Source organism: Hyla sarda, chromosome 5 (assembly GCF_029499605.1).
Source record: "Hyla sarda isolate aHylSar1 chromosome 5, aHylSar1.hap1, whole genome shotgun sequence".
Classification (NCBI taxonomy): Eukaryota; Metazoa; Chordata; class Amphibia; order Anura; family Hylidae; genus Hyla; species Hyla sarda.
In genome coordinates, this window is record NC_079193.1 from 114,777,509 (window position 1) to 114,799,263 (window position 21,755).

Consider the following 21,755-nt stretch of genomic DNA (forward strand, 5'->3'; position numbering starts at 1 on the left):
GGCGATCACTGTGCAGCGGTCTATAATCTGTAGCCCTCCAGATGTTGCAAAACTGCAAATCCCAGCATGCCCAGACAGCAAACAGCTGTTTCGGCATGCTGGGAGTTGTAGTTGCGTACCTCCATCTGTTGCAGAACTACATCTACCAGCATACCCTTCGGTGATTAGTACATGCAGGGAGTTATAGTTTTGCAACAGCTGGAGGCACACTGGTTGGAAAATACTGAGTTAGGTAACAGAACCTAACCGAAGGTTTTCCTACCAGTGTGCCTCCAGCTGTTGCAAAACTACAACTCCCAGCATGCATGGTCTGTCAGTAATGCTGGGGGTTGTAGTTTTGAAACAGCTGGAGGCTTGCCCCCCCACCCCCCATGTGAATGTACAGGGTACATTCACACAGGCAGGTTTACAGTAAATTTCCTGCTTCAAGTTTGGGCTGCTCACCGTAACACGCCAGTGCGAATGTACCCTAAAAACACTACACTACACTAACACATAGTAAAGGGTAAAACACTACATATACACTCCCTTTCACTCCCCCCCCCCCCCCCCCAATAAAAATTAAAAACATCTTGTACGACAGTGTTTCCAAAACGGAGCCTCCAGCTGTTGCAAAACAACAACTCCCAGCATTTCCGGACAGCCACTGACTGTCCAGGCATGCTGGGAGTTTAGCAACAGCTGGAGGCACCCTGTTTGGCAATCACTGGCGTAGAATACCCCTATGTCCACCCCTATGCAATCCCTAATTTAGTCCTCAAATGCGCATGGCGCTCTCTCACTTCAGAGCCCTGTCGTATTTCAAGGAAACAGTTTAGGGACACATATGGGGTATTTCCGTACTCGGGAGAAATTGCACTACAAATTTTGGGGGGCTTTTTCCCCTTATGAAAAGGAAAAGTTGGGGGCTACACCAGCCTGTTAGTGTAAAAAAGTTTACACTAACATGCTGGTATTGCCCCATACTTTTTATTTTCACAAGCAGTAAAAGGAAAAAAAGACCCCCAAAATTGTAACGCAATTTCTCCTGAGTACGGAAATACCCCATATGTGGGCGTAAAATGCTCTGCATCTCTGAGTGAGAGCGCACATGTACATTTGAGGCCTAAATTGGTGATTTGCACAGGGGTGGCTGATTTTACAGCAGTTCTGACATAAACGCAAAAAAATAAATACCCACATGTGACCCCATTTTGGAAACTACACCCCTCACGGAACGTGACAAGGGGTATAGTGATCCTTAACACCCCACAGGTGTTTGACGAATTTTCATTAAAGTTGGCTGGGAAAATGGAAAAAATTACATTTTTCACTAAAATGCTGCTGTTACCCTAAATTTTTCATTTTCACAAGGGAAAATAGGAAAAAAGCCCCCCAAAATTTGTAACCCCATCTCTTCTGAGTAAGAACATACCCCATTTATGAATGTAAAGTGCTCTTCTGGCGAACTACAATGCTCAGAAGAGAAGGAGCGCCATTGGGATTTTGAAGAGAAAATTTGTCTGGAATTGAAGGCCACGTGTGTTTACAAAGCCCCCATAGGGCCAGAACAATGACACCCCCCCCCCCCACATGTGACCCCATTTTGGAAACTACACCCCTCATGTAATGTAATAATTGGTACAGTGAGTATTTACGCCCCACAATAGTCCGTGAAAATTTTAAATTACATTTTTCATTTGCACAGCCCACTGTTCCGAAGGTCTGTCAAACGCCAGTGGGGTGTAAATACTTACTGCACCCCTTATTAAATTCTGTGAGGGGTGTAGTTTCCAAAATGGGATCACATGTGGGGGGTCCACTGCTCTGGCACCATGGGGGGCTTTGTAAACGCACATGGCCCCTGACTACCATTCCAAACGAATTCTCTTTCCAAAAGTTCAATGGCGCTCCTCCTCTTCTGAGCATTGAAGTTCGCCAGCAGAGCACTTGACATCCACACATGGGGTATTTCCATACTCAGAAGAAATGGGGTTACAAATTTTGGGGGTCATTTTTTCCTAGTCCCTTGTAAAAAATGTAAAATTCAGGGAAAAAACTGCATTTTAGTAAAAAAAAAAAAAATTTTTATTTACACATCCAACTTTAACAAAAAGTCGTCAAACACTTGTGGGTAGTTAAGGCTCACTGTAGCCCTTGTTACGTTCCTTAAGGGGTGTAGTTTCCAAAATATTATGCCATGTGGGTATTTTTTGCTGTTCTGGCACCACAGGGGCATCCTAAATGAGACATGCCCCCAAAAAACCATTTCAGCTAAATTTGATTTCCAAAAGCCAAATGTGACGCCTTCTCTTCTGAGCATTATAGTTCGCCAGCAGTGCATTTTACGTACTAACATGGGGTATTTCCATACTCGGAAGAGATGGGGTTACAAATTTTGGGGGGCATTTTCTCCCATTACCCTTCGTAAAAATGATAAATTTGGGGAAAAAAAATGCACTTTTTTTTTCCATTTACACATCCGATTTTAACGAAAAGTTGTCAAACATCTGTGGGGTGATAAGGCTAACTGGACCCCTTGTTAAGTGCCTTGAGGGGTGTAGTTTCCAAAATGGTATGCCATGTGGGGTTTTCTGCTATTCTGGCACCATAGGGGCTTTCTAAATATGACATGCCCCCAAAAACCATTTCAGCAAAATTCACTCTCCAAAATCCCATTGTCGCTCCTTCCCTTCTGAGCCCTTTACTGCGCCCGCCGAACACTTGACATACACATATGAGGTATTTCTTACTCGAGAGATATTGGGTTACAAATTTTGGGGGGCTTTTTATCCTATTACCACTTGTAAAAATGCAAAAACTGGGTCTACAAGAACATGCGAGTGTAAAAAATGAAGATTTTGAATTTTCTCCTTCACTTTGCTGCTATTCCTGTGAAACACCTAAAGGGTTAACACACTTACTGAATGTCATTTTGGATACTTTGAGGAGTGCAGTTTTTATAATTGGGTAATTTGTGGGGTATTTCTAATATGAAGGCCCTTCAAATCCACTTCAAAACTGAACTGGTCCCTGAAAAATTCTGATTTTGAAAATTTGGTGAAAAATTGGAAAATTGCTGCTGAACTTTGAAGCCCTCTGATGTCTTCCAAAAGTAAAAACATGTAAACTTTGATGCAAACATAAAGTAGACATGTTGTGTATGTGAATCAATGTATAATTTATTTGGAATATCCATTTTCCTTATAAGCAGAGAGCTTCAAAGTAAAAAAAAAAAAAAGCAAAGTATCGACAAAATTTTACCACTAACATAAAGTAGAATGTGTCACGAAAAAACTTTCTCGGAATCAGAATGAAAGGTAAAAGCATCCCAGAGTTATTAATGCTTGAAGTGACAGTGGTCAGATGTTCAAAAAATGGCCGGGTCCTTAAGGTATATTTGGGCTGGGTCCTTAAGGACTTAAAGCCTACTGGAACTGAGGAACTTCAGAATGGTAAATCTACCAACTGGGATAATCAGTCAATTCCACAGAAGAATTTTTTTTCTAAAATGAAGATTTTGGATAGCTAGTGTGGCCCAGCAGCAGTATCAGTAAACCATTTATTACCTGAATGACACCGCTTTGAGTTGGCATAAGCATGAGGAGACCATTGAAATGTATGATTTTTTAATTTAAATGTAAGATTTTGAAAATTTAAATTAAGGATTTTGAAATTGAACTTTTAACTCCCAAGTTTTAGTGTCACGGGCCCCGGCATGTGGCTACAAAGGGCCAAAACTAACAACGAGTCACATGGAAGCACTATGACAGAACCTGGAGGTGGCATCCGTAGAAGGAGACCATATAGTGGCTGAATGGAACAGCCTGAAGTTGGCTAAAGCATGAGAAGAGACCATATAGTGGCTGAATGGCACAGCCTGTAGGTGGCTGATGCATGAGGAGACCATATGGTGTCTGAATGGCACAACTGGGAGTTGGCAGAAGAATGAGGAGACCATTGGTTTTTATTTAAGATTTTGAAATTTAAATTCAGGATTTTGAAATTGAACTTTTAACTCCCAAGTTTTAGTGTCCCAGATCCCGGCGTGTGGGTACAAAGGGCCAAATCTAACAAGGAGTCACATGGAAGCACAATGACAGAGCCTGGAGGTGGCATCAGCATGAGTTTACAGGAGGGCTTCACAACCCCTAACATTAAAATGTTAATGTTGAAATCTGTATACAAGATGTATGTTAGCTAGTGCTAACCTCAAAAAATTTCAGACACAGGCCCAGCAGCATCACTAAACCATATGGTTGCTGAAACACACAGCCTGGAGCAGGCAACAGGATGCATACATAAGAGGGCTTCACAACCCCTAACATTAAAAGATCAATGTTAAAATCTCGATTGAGCATGTATGTTTGTTAGTGGTAACATAAAAAAATTGTAATATCCAAGACAGTTCCAGCAGCATCAGAAATCAATGTATTGGCTGAATGACACAGCCTGGAGGTGGGGAAAGCATAAGGAGCCCATATAGTGTCTGAATGGTACAGCCTGGAGTTGGCCGAAGCATGAGGAGACCATATAGTGGTTGAATGGCACAGCCTGGAGTTGGCAGAAGCATAAGGAGACAAAATAGGGGCTGAATGAAACAGACTGGGGGTGGCAGGAGCAGCATCAGGAGTCCTGAAAGTGACCTGGTGACAGAGTGGTGCGGTGGGTGGCAAAAAGGTGGCTGGAATTAGGGCAGGGCGGTATACCGGTTCATACCAAATACCAAAATTTTTGTGCTGCACGATATGAATTTTAACCCATTACCGCAATACCGGTTTGGCCCCTCCCCCTCGGGAATGAATTATCATCCCAGCACTGTGCTGTCCCCATCGGGGAACTACTCACATGTCACCCGCGAGCGCTGTCTCTGGTGACCCGATCACCCGGAAAATAGAGATGATCGGAGTTGTCAGTGACAGCCCCGATCAGCCTAAGGGATAGGAGTGAGGTCGCAGTGCTGCGATCTCCTCCTATCCCCTGCCATTGGTCAGAACTGAGTTCTGACCAATGGCACCGCAGGACAGGGGGTTTCCATGGAACCCCCCCCCCCCCCCCCCCCCCCCGTTCTGCCCACCCCTGGATGTCGAGGGGATCGTGGGAAGAAGATGGAGGCCGGTACCTACAGGAGAAGATGCCGGGGACCCCGGATCTTCGCTGGAGACTGCTGGATACTGGATCAGGTAGAGAAGCGATGGTGGGGGGGGGGGGGGGGAATTGAAAGTGAAAGTAAAACGATCTTTACTGTGGCAACCACTAGGAAGGCCAAACTGCAACTCCCAGCATGCCCATACAGCAAAAGGCTGTCTGGGCATGCTGAGAGTTGTAGTTTTGCAACATCTGGAGGGTCACAGTTTGGTGACCACTGTTACAGTGGTGCCCAAACGGTAGCCCTCCAGATGTTGCCAAACTACAACTCTCAGCATGCCTGGACTGCCCAGGCATGCTGGGAGTTGTAGTTCTGTAACATCTGTCCCTTCAGATTTAGCAATTTTCATGAATTTTTTGAAGCCCTCTAATTTTTGCAAAAATATGTCAATTTTATGATGCCAACATAAAGTGGACATATTGTATTTGTGAATAAAAAAATTTATTGTGAATATTCATTTTCCTTACAAGTAGAGAGCTTCAAAGTTTTTCATGAAATTTGGGGATTTTTCACCAAAAAAGGATGCAAGTAACGCTGAAAATTTACCACGAAGTAGAATATGTCACGAAAAAAAAATCTGAGAATCAGAATATTCGGTAAAAGCGTTTTCGCATTATTAATTCGGAAAGTGGCGGTGGTCAGAATTGCGAAAAAGGTCTCAGTCCTTAAGGTGAAAAAGGGCTGCGTCCTTAAGGGGTTAAATCTGTTTGGACCTATCCATATTTGTGCAGTGTTGGTGTAGCACCATGGTCAATCTACTCTGATGCATCTGGCATTTGTGGGTGGAAATCCTGGCTGATCTATGCCTGATTCATCTTCACAAAGGTCAGTCTCTCCACATTTTTCATGGACAGACGAGTTCTCCTTGTGGTGACTATGGCCCCCGCCGCACTAAACACCTGCTCTTAGACAGCTTTTCCAGGGCAAACTCTGCAAGTTGTGGCCACAAATCAAGTTTGGCTGCCCAGAAGTCCAGCGGATCTTCAAGGTGTGTTGGCATGGGCATGTCATGGTATGTCACCACCTGCTGGTTCAGGTCCTGCTCCATGTCTACCTGCTGCTGATGAGTTGCTTCACTATGCGGGTGAAGAAAGGTACTCATCAGCGAATGTAGACTCAGGCTGCTGCTGATGGAGCTGGTACTGCTCCTGCTACCCCACCCCTCCCCAGCAGCCATGGCAGTGGAAGGTGAGCGCAGAGGGCCCCCCCGAGTAAGACCTGCTAGTGGATGGACGATGGTGCCGATATCAGCCAACTGACTACATAGGATCTCTCTGTAGTAGGTCAGTTAGTCCTCCCTCTCACTGGATGTAAAAAAGGCACCCATTTTGTGCCGGTAGCGAGGGTCTAATACAGTGGAGACCCAGAAGTCATCCTGCTGCTGAATGGTGACAATTTGGCTGTCACTACGCAAGCAAGTGAGCATGCATCCTGCCATTTGTGCAGGTGACTCGGAGGGAATCCCAGCCTCCATCTCCACTGCATACTGCCACGGTGTGTCTGGGTCCTCTGTATCGCATTCCTCATAACCCTAGTTATGCTCCTCTAGTTCATCATGCTCCTCCTCTCTTGTCAGATGACTAGAAACACCGCCCATCTCATCAAACCTGAACTGTGCTCCACTGTGCCCCTAATCCTCCTCCAGTTCAGCCCCCACAGGGATCAGGTGGCCGTGAGATGTAGACGCAACATCTCCATTGCTCTGACCAGCTATCGTTTCCAACACTTGTAGGAAATGAAGCAGTGGAATGACGTTGTTAATCCCGTAATCCTGGCGATTTATGTATAATGTGGCTTCCTCAAAGGGCCTGAGCAAACAGCAGGTGTCACATATGAGGTGCCACTGGTTCACATTGAAGTTACACACAACATTACCCCCATCCGCTTAGATCATCAAGAAATCGGTGATGGTTTTTCTCTGTTTGGTCTAACATATGCAGGGTGGAATTCCAACCTGTGGCCATGTCACAAATCAGACTATGTTGGGGGATACCATTCTGACGCTGCAGCTCAAGGAGGGTGTGCTTTGCGGTGCACGAGTGGCTGAAGTGCATGCAAAGTTTCCTTCCCATTCTTAGGATGTCTTGCAAATGGGGAGAACACTTCAGGAACTGCTTGACAAAAAGATTTAACATGTGTGCCATGCAGAGCCCATGGGTCACCCTTCCTTGTCGCACCCTTCGATGTTCTTCCCGTTGTCGGTCACCATGTTTCCCATTTCCAGTTTTTGTGGAGTAAGCCATGCTCCGATTTCTTTACAAATGACTTTTAGCAGTTCATCCCCAGTGTGACTCTTTTCGCCAAGGCAAACCATGTGAAGAACAATGTTACACTGCCATGCCCTGCACACATGGTATGCTGAAGGGCCACTGAGACTTTTCCGGGCAGTGGAGGCTGAGGACATGGTGGAGGATGAGGAGGCAGAGTCGCACACTGTCACATAACCAATAGGCTAACAGTGCGGCGTGACCTGTCCAAGTTGGGGTTGTGGCTGTGCAGGAACCACATTCATCCAGTGAGCTGTAAAGGACATGTATTGTGCTTTACATAGTTACAGCTCCAGACATCGGCGCTGCCGTGTACTTTGGTACACACCGACAGGCTCAAGGACTCGCCCAACTTCTCTTCCACAAAATTGTGCAGGGCTGGTACTGCCTTCTTCGCAAATAAATGACGGCTTGGTACTCTCCACCTCGGCTCAGCAACCTTCGGTACTCTGAAAGGTGCAGAGTCCACCACTTGAAAAGGAAGGGACTGCAGAACCAGCAACTTAGACAGGAGCACATTCAGCTTCTGTGCTTTTGGATGAGTGGGCACATACTGTTGTCTCTTGGACATAGCTTCGCGGATGGATTGTTGTTGGAATGGCTGACTAAAAGTGGGAGAAGCAGGAGCATCTGGAGCGACAGAGGAGGGTTTGACACACAGCTCCCTTTGGCTGAGGTGGTGGAGCCTTGGCTGGCTGAAGGAGGGAGCAGCTGGCCACTGGGTAATGCAGCAGGCTGGGCCACTACATCGGAGCCACGTTTCTCCCAGGTCCCTTTATGGTGGCAAAGCATGTGTTGACGCATGGCCGTGGTGCCAACATTGGGAGCCTTCTGCCTTCACCTTCTGCCAACATATCTTTCATGTGGCTACGTGAACCTCCTCTGGATGCTTGATGAAAAACTGCCACACCACCGAGTAGCTGATTTTCCCACCAACAATCCGCACTAATTGACTGCTACTGCCGCCGTCTCCAGGAACCCCTGTTCCACTACCTCCCGGAAAGGTAGGCTGACGCGAAGCAGGTGGTCTCCCCCAGGCACGTTTGGCTCCAGAATTTCTACTTCTGGCACAACGCTGACTGCCAACCATGCTAACGTCTTGCTGGCTCAGCTGCTGCCTCAAGGGCAACTGGCAACTTGCAACTCTCTTCTCCTGATGGTGATGAAGCCACTTCTGCACCCGGCTCCCAATTTCTTTATAGCAGGAAAAAACATTAATGGCAGTTGGGGCGGGGGGGGTTAGAGTTTGTTTCCCACCTGCTCTGCCCGGACTTCGATCGGTGTGCAGAGCAGGTGGGGAACACGAGCAGCGAAAGCTTGGCCGGCTTACCCGGACCGGCGGTGGCGGCATCCTGCAGCAGCAGCGGCAACAGGAGGAATGCGGCCGGAAAGTGAGGTGATGGAGGAGGCTGCAGTGAAGATTGCCGGTAAGTGATCTTCATTGTGGACTTCTAAAAGTTGCAAAACTACAACTCCCAGCATGCCCACACAGCCAAAGGCTGGGAGTTGTAGTTTTGCAACATCTGGAGGGCCACAGTTTGGAGACCACTGTGTAGTGGTCTCTGAACTGTGGTCCTCCAGATGTTGCAACTCCCAGCATGCCTGGACAGTCTGGGCATGGTAGGAGTTGTAGTTATGCAACAACTGGGGAAGAACAGTTTGGAGACCGCAAAGTAGTGGTCTCCAAACTGTAGCCCTCCAGATGTTGCAAAACTATCATTCCCAGCATGCCCAGACAGTCAGGGATGCTGGGCGTGTAGTTCTGCAATATCTGGCCCTTCATATGGTGCAGAACTACAACTCCCAGCCTGCCTGGACAGTCTGGGCATGCTTGAAGTTGTAGTTTTGCAACATCTGGAGGGCTACAGCTTGGAGAGGTATAGTTTTGCAACAGCTGGAGGTACACGTGTTGGAATCACTGAGCTAGAGTCTGTTTCCTAATTTCCTAACTCAGTGGTTCCCCACCAGTGTGCTTACAGATGTTGCAAATCTACAACTTCCAGCATGTACAGTCTGTCAGTGCATTCTGGGAGTTGTAGTCTTGCACAGCTGAATGTTTGGGGCATTCCCCCCCCCCCCATTCCCATGAGAATGTACAGGGTACATTCACGTGGGCGGGTTTACAGTTTCCTTCTACCAGTTTGAGCTGCGTCAAATTTTCCGCCGCAGCTCAAACTTCCAGCGGAAAACTTACTGTGAACCCCCACCTGTGTGAATGTACCCTAAAAACACTACACTATACTACACTAACAAATAATAAAAAGTAAAACACTACATATACACCCCCTTAAAATGTTTACACTAAAATGCTGATGTTGCCCCATACTTTTTCTCCTTTTATCTTTTGTGAAAATGAAAAGACCCCCAAAATTTCTAACGCAATTTCTTCTGAGTACGGAAATACCCCATATGTGGACGTAGAATGCACTGCAGACAAACTACATGGCTCAGGAGTGAGAGAGCACCATGTACATTTGAGGCCTAAATTGGTGATTTGCACGGGGGTGGCTGATTATTATAGTGGTTCTGACATGAACGCAAAAAAAAAACCCACCCACATTTGACCCCATTTTGGAAAATACACTCCTCACGGAACGTAACATGGGGTATAGTGAGCCTTAACACCCCACAGGTCTTTGACAAGTTTTCGTTAAAGTTGGACATGAAAATTTAAAATTCTTTTTTTTTCCCTGAAATGCTGGTGTTACTCCAAATTTTTCATTTTCACAAGTGGTGAATTTGTAACACCATTTTTTTCTGAGTAAGGGAATATGTGGATTTAAAGTGCTCTGCGGGCGAACTACAATGCTCAGAAGAGAAAGGGCGCCATTGGGCTTTTTGAGAAAGAAATATGGTGGAATTGAAGGCTGTGTGTGTTTACAAAGCCCCCATTGTGCCAGAACAGTGGACCCCTCCCCATTTTGGAAACTACACCCCTCACGGGATGTTATAAGGGGTACAGTGAGCATTTACGCCCCACAGATGTCTGACAGATTTTTTGAACTGTCGTCCATAAAAATGAAAAATGTAATTTTTCATTTGCACAGCCCACTGTTCCAAAGATCTGTCAAATGCCAGTGGGGTGTAAATGCTCACTGCACCCCTTATTAAATTCTGTGAGGGGTGTAGTTTCCAAAATGAAGTCACAGGGGGGAGGGGGGGTCCACTGTTCTGGCACCATGGGGGCTTTGTAAACGCACATGGCCCCCGACTTCCATTCCAACCAAATTATCTCTCCAAAAGCCCAATGGCACTCCTTCTCTTCTGAGCATTGTAGTTTGCCCGCAAAGCACTTTACATCCACATATGGGGTATTTCCATACTCAGAAGAAAATGAAACATTTTTTTAAACATTTTGGGGGGCTTTTTCTCCTATTACCCCTTGTGAAAATGAAATTTTTTATTTTATTTTTATGTCCCAATTTTACGAAAGTTTGTCAATCACCTGTGGGGTGTTAAGGCTCATTGTACACCTTGTTACGTTCCTTAAAGGGGTACTCCGGTGCTTACACATCTTATCCCCTATCCAAAGGATAGCTATCACGCCCCCTCCCGTAGGCTTGCATTGAGGGGCGGAGCATGACGTCACACGGTGGCGGGGGTGCGACATCACACGCCACCGGCCCTGCGGTCGACCTTAATCAGACCCGGAGCGAACACGGGACTGATTACAAACGGGGTGCCGCGTGCATGATCGCGGGCGTCCCCAGTTGCGGGACTCCCGCGATCAGGCATCTTATCCCCTATCCTTTGGATAGGGGATAAGATGTGTAAGCAGCGGAGTACCCTTTTAAGGGGTGTAGTTTCCTAAATAGTATGCCATGTGTTTTTTTTTTTACTGTTCTGGCATCATGTGGGATTCCAAAATGCGACATGCCCCCCAAAAACCATTTCAGCAAAATTCGTTCTCCAAAAGCCCATTGTCACTCCTTCCCTTCTGAGCCTCTAGTGCACCCACAGAGCACTTTACCTCCACATGTGAAGTATTTCCTTACTCGAGAGAAATGGGGTTACAAATTTTGTGGGGCATTTTCTCTTATTACTCTTTGTGAAAATGAAAAGTTTGGGTAACACCAGAATTTTAGTGTAAAAAATCTAATTTTTCATTTTCACGTCCCACTTTAACCTGTAAAGGACCCATGATGTACCGGTACATCATGAGTCCGCTCCCGTTCTATAACACCGGGCCACGGCATGGCCCCGCATCATAGCGGGTCGGGTCTAACAACGGCCGGGACTCGTGGCTAATAGCACGCAGCATCAATCGTGTGGCTGCGCACTATTAACTCTTTAAACGCGGCGTTCAAAGTTGATGACCGCATCTAAAGTGAAACTAAAACATAGCCGGTTAGCTCAGGGAGCTGTTCGGGATCGCCGCGGCGAAATCACGGCATCCCGAACAGCTTACAGGACAGCCAGAGGGTCCCTACCTGCCTCCTTGCTGTCCGATCGCCTGAGATCCAGCCATGAGCAGTCAAGCGGCAGAATCATCGATCAATGGTTTCTTATGAGAAAGATCAGTGTGTGCAGTGTTATAGCCCCCTATGGAAGCTATAACACTGCAAAAAAAAAAAAAAATATGCAAAAAAATAAGTGAAGATCATTTAACCCCTTCTCTAATAAAAGTTTGAATCACCCTTTTCCCATAAAAAAAAAAAAGTGTAAATAAAAATAAACATATGTGGTATCGCCATGTGCAGAAATGTTCAAATTATAAAAAATATATAATTAATTAAACCGTACGATCAATGGCGTACACGCCAAAAAAAATCCAAAATAGTGTATTTTTGGTCACTTTTTATATCATGAAAAATGTATAAAAAGCGAACAAAAAGTCAGATCAATGCAAAAATTGTATCACTAAAAACTTCAGATCACGGCGCAAAAAATGAGCCCTCATACCGCTCCATATGCGGAAAAATAAAAAAGTTATAGGGGTCAGAAGATGATAATTTTAAACAAAATTTTTCTGCATGTAGTTATGATTTTTTCCAGAAGTACGACAAAATCAAACCTATATAAGTAGGGTATCATTTTAATCATATGGACTTACAGAATAAAGAGAAGGTGTAATTTTTACCGAAAAATGTACTGTGTAGAAACGGAAGCCCCCAAAAGTTTCAAAATGGCGTTTTTTTTTTTTCAATTTTGTCTCACAATGATATTTCTTTCCGTTTCACTGTAGATTTTTGGGCAAAATGACTGATGTCATTACAAAGTAGAATTGGAGGCACAAAAAATAAGCCATCATTTGGATTTTTAGGTGCAAAATTGAAAGAGTTATGATTTTTTAAAGGTAAGGAGGAAAAAACGAAAATGCAAAAACAGAAAAACCCAGGTCCTTAAGGGGTTAACGAAAGTCTGTCATTCACCTGCGGGGTGTTAATGCTCACTGTGGCTAATGAGCATGGCGGCAGCAGCATCTCTATGCTGAGAGATGTGAATATGCTATACCGCTGATTCGGCGGCACCTAAAACCTACTTGTAAAACGGCTTGTTGGATACATACAATTAGGGGGGCTCAGCTATTTTCCTAGACTCCCCTCTTGGACAGAGTGATAGATCTACAGAGGACTATGACACGCAGCAGAACTAAAAAACCGAGCCCAGTGAAGATAACTACTTTCTGCTCACCACCTGGATGAACTGACAGAGCTGGAGCACGGAAGACGGCCGAGATGCGGCTTGACTCACCTCTGACCTCCCGTACAGGACGCGCTGAGATGCCGGGATATACCGACGCACGTGAGATTACTGGCAGAGGCGGAGAGATGCAGCTCATGCAACTCTCGCGAGAAGATGGGTCCGGAGTTCCAGGAAGATCACAGGCAGCGTTCGGGCTGTGCCTGAGTATACCGATGGCGTCCGGACTCGCAAAGCGAGGAGAGGAAAAGTTGGGTGGTGGCAGCAAGATACCAGCGGCTAAAGGAACGTGCACGGGGGTCAGGGGTGAGTGACTCTGGTGGTGTGAATGACTACGATGGCTTAAAGGGGTACTCCGGTGGTCAACATGTTGTTCCGTTTTTGACTTACCCTATTTGTTTTGTTTCATTTCTATTCTTGTTGTTTAGCCTACTCTATTTCTATTCTTTGTCTTTTTATCCGCCACTTTGTTTTCCTATCTTTGCTTCTATTTCCTGTTTCTTGCTGTGCTGAAAACTACAAATCCCAGCATACCATATGCCTTGCTGGTTTGGGGTGGCTCCTTTTTTTTTTTGTTTGTTCCGCCCTTTACCCACCCTACTATTTTCCCAGGTCAGCCCCCTTATACACAGCACACTAATATAATCAGCCCTAGTTGGGATAGACTTGCATACACACACAAAAGGGACTACAACTCCCAGCATGTGTCATTCAGGAGTCTTCAGTCTGTGGTATAACACCAGCATGCTGCCTCTGTAGTCTCCTGGGGGTTGTAGTTCACCACACCTCTGTAGGGCATACACCAGTGTTTCCCAACCAGGGTGCCTCCAAGTGTTGCAAAACTACAACTCCCAGCATGTTTTTACAGCCTTTGGGCATGCTAAGAGTTGTAGTTTTGCAACAGCTGGAGGCACACTGGTTGGGAAACACTGGTGTAACATGATGTGTATGCTGAATAGGCTAGAACAGTGTTTCCCAACCAGTGTACCTCCAGCTGTTGCAAATCTACAACTCCCAGCATGTCCAAAGTCTGTCAGGGCATGCTGGGAGTTGTAGTTTTGCAACAGCTGGAGGCACACTGGTTTGTAAACACTAGCATACACACACACACACAACAGGGACTACAACTCCCAGCATGTGTCATTCAGGAGTCCCCCTCCCCTTCACATATAGGGGGAGATTTATCAAAACCTGTGCAGAGGAAAACTTGCCCAGTTGCCCATAGCAACCAATCAGCTTGCTTCTTTCATTTTTATGGAGGCCTGTGAAAAATGAAAGAAGCAATCTGATTGGTTGCTATGGGCAACTGGGCAAGTTTTCCTCTGCACAGGTTTTGATAAATCTCCCCCATAGAGATCATTCCCAGTATGAGATTTATTCCCCAGCAGTCCATACATCCCCAGCCCGTGCACCTTCTCATCCTCCCTTTCACATAACACTTATCTTCTCTGTGAAGTCCTTCTCCTGTGCAGACCTGCATCCTTAGAATACAGAGCAGGGGGGAGGGGAGGTGAGGAGCTGTGTACTCAGCTGGATGAGATGAGGGGGCGTGGCTTATTCCTCATGCATACAGAGAAAAAAAAAAAAGCTGTGGCATCTTGTCCACAACAGACTCTGTGGACAACAGTAAAAGAAAACCCTCTGCACTACAGAACTTCCTGCCCAAGAAACAGGTAAGAAAAACACATACATGCTGCCAAAACATATAACACATGTATATTGCAAAAAAACAAAACTTACAAAGAAGATGCCATATAGTCAAAAAAATTAACCAGCGGAGTACCCCTTTAATCTCTGAGGTGGAGAAGGATGGGGCGGTGGATGAGGTGGAGGAACCGCAGTCTCCTATTGCAGCTGGCCCAGGGAGTTTAACCCCTTCCCGCTATTGGACGTATGCATACGTCCAGGCGAATTACACGTTCGCGCAAATGGACGTATGCATACGTCCAAGCGATCTCCTGCTCTGCCGCGGACAGCGCAGGAGATCGCGGGTGGGACTCAGCTGTCAATCACAGCCGGAGTCCCACCGCAGCTGCTGGGGCCGCAATCGCGCCGGTCCCGGCAGCATTAACCCCATAGATGCCGTGATCAGTTCTGATCACGGCATCTACGGTGTTTGCAGGGGGAGCGCTCTCCCCCTGCCCATCAACGGCGGCGCCGCGATAAAATAAGGGGGATCGGGGGTGTCCAAGACACCCTCGATCCCCCTTGAAGAGATAGGAGTGAGGTGGCAGGGTTGCCACCCCTCCTATCCCTGCTATTGATCGGCGGAGCGGCCGACCAATAGCAGACTGAGGGCGGGGGGGTTAAAGTTCGGTTCCCCCCGCTATGCCCACCCATCGGTGTCCGGGCACAGCGGGGGGAACCGTGTAGCAGTGGCGGCAGCGGCGGTCCCTTACCCGGCTGAGGCTGTGATCACGGCGGCGGTAGAGGTGAGTATGACGCCGCATGTCCGGGAGTCTGTTGCCTAGCAACATCTGCAGGGCGACAGTTTAGAGAGTGGTCTCTAAACTGTCGCCCTCCAGATGTTGCAAAACTACAACTCCCACCATGCCTTGACAGCTGTTTGCTGTGTTGGCATGCTGGGAGTTGTAGTTTTGCAAGATTTAGAGGGGTTCAGGCTGGAGATCACTGACAGTGGTCTCTAAACTGTAGCCCTCCAGATATTACTAAATTACAACTCCCAGCATGCCCAGACAGCAGTTTGCTGTCTTAGCATGCTGAGATTTGTAGTTTTGCAACATCTGGAGGGCCACAGTTTAGAGACCACTGTCAGTGATCTCCAGCCTGAACCCCTCTAAATCTTGCAAAACTACAACTCCCAGCATTCAGGAACAGCAAATGGCTGTCTCGGCATGCTGGGAGTTGTACTTGCGTGCCTCCAGCTGTTGCATAACTACATCTCCCAGCATTCCCTTTGGCAATCAGTACATGCTGAGAGTTGTAATTCTGCAACAGCTGGAGGCACACTGGTTGGGAAATACTGAGTTAGGTAATAGGTTCTATTACCTAACTCAGTATTTTCCAACCAGTGTGCCTCCAGCTGTTGCAAAACTACAACTCCCAGCATGCACGTTCTGTCAGTGCATGCTGGGAGTTGTAGTTTTGCCCCCCCCCCCCCCCCTCCCATGTGAATGTACAGGTTACATTCACACTGGCGGCGGATTACAGTGAATTCCCTGCTTCAGCAAACTCCTAGCGGGAGACTCAGTGTAATCCGCCGTCAGTGTGAATGTAACCTAAAAACACTACACTAACATAAAATAAAGAGTAAAACACTACATATACACACGTACACTGCCCCCCCCCACCACCACCCCTTCCCCCCCAATAAATTAGAAAAACGTATCCTACAGCAGTGTTTCCAAAACGGAGCCTCCAGCTGTTGTAAAACAAAAACTCCCAGCATTTCCGGACAGCCATTCACTGTCCAAGCATGCTGGGAGTTTAGCAACAGCTGGAGGCACCCTGTTTGAGAATCACTGGTGTAGAATACCCCTATGTCCACCCCTATGCAAATCCCTAATTTAGGCCTCAAATGCGCATGGCGCTCTCACTTTGGAGCCCTGTCGTATTTCAAGGCAACAGTTTAGGGCCACATATGGGGTATCGCCGTACTCGGGAGAAATTGCCTAACAAATTTTGGGGGGCTTTTTCTCCTTTTACCCCTTATGAAAAGGTAAAGTTGGGGTCTACACCAGCATGTTTGTGTAAAAAAAAAAAACATTTTTGTACACTAACATACTGGTGTTGCCCCATACTTTAAAATTTCACAAGTGGTAAAAGAAAAAAAGCCTCCAAAATTTGTAACGCAATTTCTCCTGAGGACGGAGATACCCCATATGTGGGCGCAAAGTGTTCTGGGGACGCACAACAAGGCTCAGAAGGGAGAGTGCACCATGTAAATTTGAGGTCTAAATTGGTGATTTGCACAGGGGTGGCTGATTTTACAGCGGTTCTGACATAAGTGCAAAACAATAAATACCCACATGTGACCCCATTTTGGAAACTACACCCCTCACGGAATGTAACAAGGGGTACAGTGAGCATTTACACCCCACAGGTGTCTGACAGATCTTTGAAACGGGTCTGTGAAAATGAAAAATTAAATTTTTAATTTGCACAGACCACTGTTCCAAAGATCCGTCAAATGCCAGTGGGGTGTAAATTCTCCCTGCACCCCTTATTACCTTCCATGAGGGGTGTAGTTTTAAAAATGGGGTCACATGTGGGGGGGTCCACTGTTCTGGCACCACGGGGGGGCTTTGGAAATGCACATGGCCAAATTCTCTCTCCAAAAGCTCAATGATGCTCCTTCTCTTCTGAGCATTGTAGTTCGCCCCCCGGTGCACTTCACGTCCACTTATTGGGTATTTCCATACTCAGAAGAGATGGGGTTACAAATTTTGGGGGGTATTTTCTGCTATTATCCCTTGTAAAAATGTAAAATTTGGGGGAAAACAAGCATTTTAGTGTAAAAAAATAATTATTTTTTTACATATGCAAAAGTCGTGAAACACCTGTGGGGTATTAAGGTTCACTTTACCCCTTGTTACGTTCCCCAAGGGGTCTAGTTTCCAAAATGATATGCCATGTGGTTTTTTTTTTCTGTCCTGGCACCATAGGTGCTTCCTAAATGCGGCATGCCCCCAGAGCAAAATTTGCTTCCAAAAAGCCAAATGTGACTCCTTCTCTTCTGAGACCTGTAGTGCGCCAGCAGAGCACTTTTCATCCCCATATTGGGTGTCTTCTGAATCGGGAGAAATTGGGCTTCAAATGTTGGGGGGTATTTTCTGCTATTACCTTTTTTAAAAATGTTAAATTTTTGCTAAAGCAAGCATTTTTGGTAAAAAAAAAATTTTTTTTTTTTTTACATATGCAAAAGTCGTGAAACACCTGTGGGGTATTAAGGTTCACTTTATCCCTTGTTACGTTCCTCAAGGAGTCTAGTTTCCAAAATGGTATGCCATGTCGTTTTTTTTTTTGCTGTCCTGGCACCATAGGGGCTTCCTAAATGAGACATGCCCCCCGAGCAAAATTTGCTCTCAAAAAGCCAAATATGACTCCTTCTCTTCTGAGCATTGTAGTTCGCCCGTAATGCACTTCAGGTCAACTTATGGGGTACCTCCATACTCAGAAGAGATGGGGTTACAAATTTTGGGGGGTATTTTCTGCTATTAACCCTTGCAAAAATGTGAAATTTGGGGGGAAACACACATTTTAGTGTAAATTATTATTATTTTTTTTACATATGCAAAAGTCATGAAACACCTGTGGGGTATTAAGGCTCACTTTATTCCTTGTTACGTTCCTCAAGGGGTCTAGTTTCCAAAAAGGTATGCCATGTTTTTTTTTTTTTTTTTTGCTGTTTTGGCACCATAGGGGCTTCCTAAATGCAACATGCCCCCAAAAAACCATTTCAGAAAAATGTACTCTCCAAAATCCCCTTGTCGCTCCTTCGCTTCTAAGCCCTCTACTGCGCCCGCCGAACAATTTACATAGACATATGAGGTATGTGCTTACTCGAGAGAAATTGGGCTACAAATTCAAGTATAAATTTTATCCTTTTACCCCTTGTAAAAATTCAAAAATTGGGTCTACAAGAACATGCAAATGTCATTTTGAATACTTTGGGGGGTGCAGTTTTTGTAATGGGGTCATTTATGGGGTATTTCTAATATGAAGACCCTTCAAATCCACTTCAAACCTGAACTGGTCCATGAAAAATAGCGAGTTTGAAAATTTTGTGAAAAATTGTAAAATTGCTGCTGAACTTTGAAGCCCTCTGGTGTCTTCCAAAAGTAAACACTTGTCAATTTTATGATGAAAATATAAAGTAGACATATTGTATATGTGAATCCCAAAAAAAAATATTTGGAATATCCATTTTCCTTACAAACAGAGAGCTTCAAAGTTAGAAAAATGCAAAATTTTCAATTTTTTCGTCAAATTTTGGGATTTTTCACCAAGAAAGGATGCAAGTTACCACAAAAATTTACCACTATGTTAAAGTAGAATATGTCACGAAAAAAAAATCTCGGAATCAGATTGATAAGTAAAAGCATTCCAGAGTTATTAATGTTTAAAGTGACAGTGGTCAGATGTGCAAAAAAGGGCTGCGTCCTAGAGGTGAAAATGGGCTGTGTCCTTAAGGGGTTAAAGGGGTACTCCGGTGGTTAAGATTTTTGGCTATATTGCATCTTCTTTTAATGTTCATGTTTTTTGTATTTGACATGTATTATATGTTTGTGTAACATGTGTCTTTTTTTCTTACCTGTTTGTGGGCCAGGAAGTTCTGTAGTTCTGTGTTGGATCTCTGACTGTTGTCCACAGGTTAGGATTAGGCTGTGGACAACATGTCAGAGCTTTTTTTTTTATCTGTTCTTACGGAACTGCATGACAAAGATAGGCCACGCCCCCTCATCTCCCCCTCCAGGTGGTCACAGGTGTGCATGAGAGCAAGAAGCTCCTACACAGCTCCTCATCTCCCCTCCCCCCTGCTTTGTGTTCTGAGGACGCAGGTCTGCACTGAAAGAAGACACAGAAGATGTATGTGAAGGGATAACAAGGTGCATGGGCTGGGGATGTATAGACTGCAGGGAATAAATCTTGGACTGGGGATGATTTCTGTGTGTGAAAGAGGAACACTCCTGAATGACACATGCTGGGAGTTGTAGTCGTTGTTATGTGTGTGTATACAAAACAGTGTTTACAAAACAGTCTGCCTCCAGCTGTATCAAAACTACAACTCCCAGCATGCCTGGACAGACTTTGGGCATGCTGGGAGTTGTAGTTTTGCAGCAGCTGGGGGCACACTGGTTGGGAAACACTGTCCTAGCATATTCAGTATACACATCATGTTACACCAGTGTTTCCAAACCAGGGTGCCTCCAGCTGTTGTAAAACTACAACTCCCAGCATTCCCTGACAGCCTTTGAGCATGCTGGGAGTTGTAGTTTTGCAACAGCTGGAGGCACCTTGATTGGGAAACACTGGCCTAGCCTATTCAGTATATTACAAACAAAGTGCATTGTTTCCCAACCAGGGTGTCTTCAGTTGTATCAAAACCACAACTCCCAGCATGCCCAGACAGCTTTTGGCTGTCTGGGAATGCTGGTAGTAGTAGTTTTGCAACACCTGGAGGCACCCTGGTTGGGAAACACTGGTGTATGCCTTACAGAGGTGTGGTGAACTGCAACCCCTAGGAGACTACAGAGGCAGCATGCTGATGTTATACCACAGGCTGAAGACTCCTGAATGACACATGCTGGGAGTTGTAGTCCCTTTTGTGTGTGTATGACAGTGTGTCCCAACCAGGGCTGATATATATTAGTGTGCTGTGTATAAGGGGGTCGACCCGGGAAAATAGTAGGGTGAGTAAAGGGTGGGGAAAAAAAAAGGAGCCTCCCCAAACCAGCAAGACATGTGGCATGCTGGGATTTGTAGTTTTCAGCACAGCAAGAAATAGGAAATAGAAGCAAAGATTGGAAAACAAAGTGGGGGATAAAAAGACAACAAAGAACGGAAATAGAGTAGCCTAAACAACAAGAATAGAAATGAAACAAAACAAATGGGGTAAGTCAAAAACGGAAAAACACGTTGACCACCGGAGTACCCCTTTAAGCCCAAATGTCCATACTACAGAGGTTCTGTCCCTAGCAAAACTATCTGCCCCAGTGGAATTTAGCCCAGCTGCCCGAGCAGTACTTAATAAGAGGCTGCTATTACAGTCCCCCCCCCCCCATTAATTTCTAATTTAAGCTTTGCTGCCTTGCAACCAGAAGCAAATAATATTGCTCCAAATACTAGTGACTTAAAGGGGTTGTGTGCTGCCCTAATTTTCGGAGCTCCGCTCACAACTTCCGGAAGTTCATTACTCTGAACGCTGTGTGCGGGCTTCCTTGTTCGCGGCCGCCGGGTGTGACGTCACGCCCGCCCCCTCGTGACGTCTCGCCCGCCCCCTCGTGACGTCACGCCCGCCCCCTCTACCAAAGTCTATGGAAAGGGGGCGTGACAGCGGTCGCGCCACCTTCCCATAGACTTTCGTTGAGGGGGCGGGCGAGACGTCGCGAGGGGCCGGGCGTGACATCACGCCGGCGGCTGCGTACACGAAAGGCCGCACACAGCGTTCGGAGTAATGAACTTCCGGATGCTGTGAGCGGAGCTCCGAAAGTCAGGGCAGCGCACAACCCCTTTAATGCCTCTAGGAGACAAGGGGAAAGCTATACCTGTAACAGAGTCCTCTATGAGACAGATGTTGTCTGATCTCCAGACCTCTTTCTCAGATATTCTGCAAAATGAAGTAGCAAGTATTCACAATGAAATACAAAGTTTGGGTTGTCGTACTTCCCACATTGAGGGAAAGCTGGATTAAGTAACTATAGCCTATGACTCTCTTGCTACTGAAGTCGGAGATTTAAAAGAGGAATTAGATTTTCTAAAAACTAAAATGTCTACTATGGAGGACCGATCTAGGAAAAATAATCTCCGGTTACGGGGTATTCCTGAAACAATTAAAAATGAAGATCTGTTTGCCTATTTGACTGAATATTTCACTGTACTTTTGCTGCAATGCTCAAACATGGACCTAACTATTGATAGAGCTCATAGAATACCAAAGCCCAAAACAATCTCTCCGGCACAACCTAGAGATGTAATTACAAGGGTCCATTTTTTCCGCATTAAGGAAAAAATATTGTTCACCGTGAGAAACTCGC

General features: G+C 45.8%; 1 protein-coding gene and 1 long non-coding RNA gene across 9 annotated transcripts in view; one reads left to right on the forward strand and one right to left on the reverse strand.

Moving 5' to 3' along the window:
- Nucleotides 1-21,755, forward strand: part of CTNND2 (catenin delta 2) — a 913,533-nt gene that overhangs the window by 285,692 nt on the left and 606,086 nt on the right. The window lies entirely within an intron of this gene.
- LOC130273404 (uncharacterized) overlaps nucleotides 1-21,755 on the reverse strand; it is a 68,329-nt gene that overhangs the window by 26,350 nt on the left and 20,224 nt on the right. The window contains exon 1 of one of the 3 annotated variants that reach the window (XR_008843986.1): nucleotides 15,438-15,493. The exons of 1 other annotated variant lie outside the window; for it this stretch is intronic. This is a non-coding gene — a long non-coding RNA (uncharacterized LOC130273404). Of the gene's footprint in view, nucleotides 1-14,450; nucleotides 14,513-15,437; nucleotides 15,494-21,755 lie in introns of those variants that run through there. One more of the 3 variants, XR_008843985.1, reaches the window with a different exon arrangement.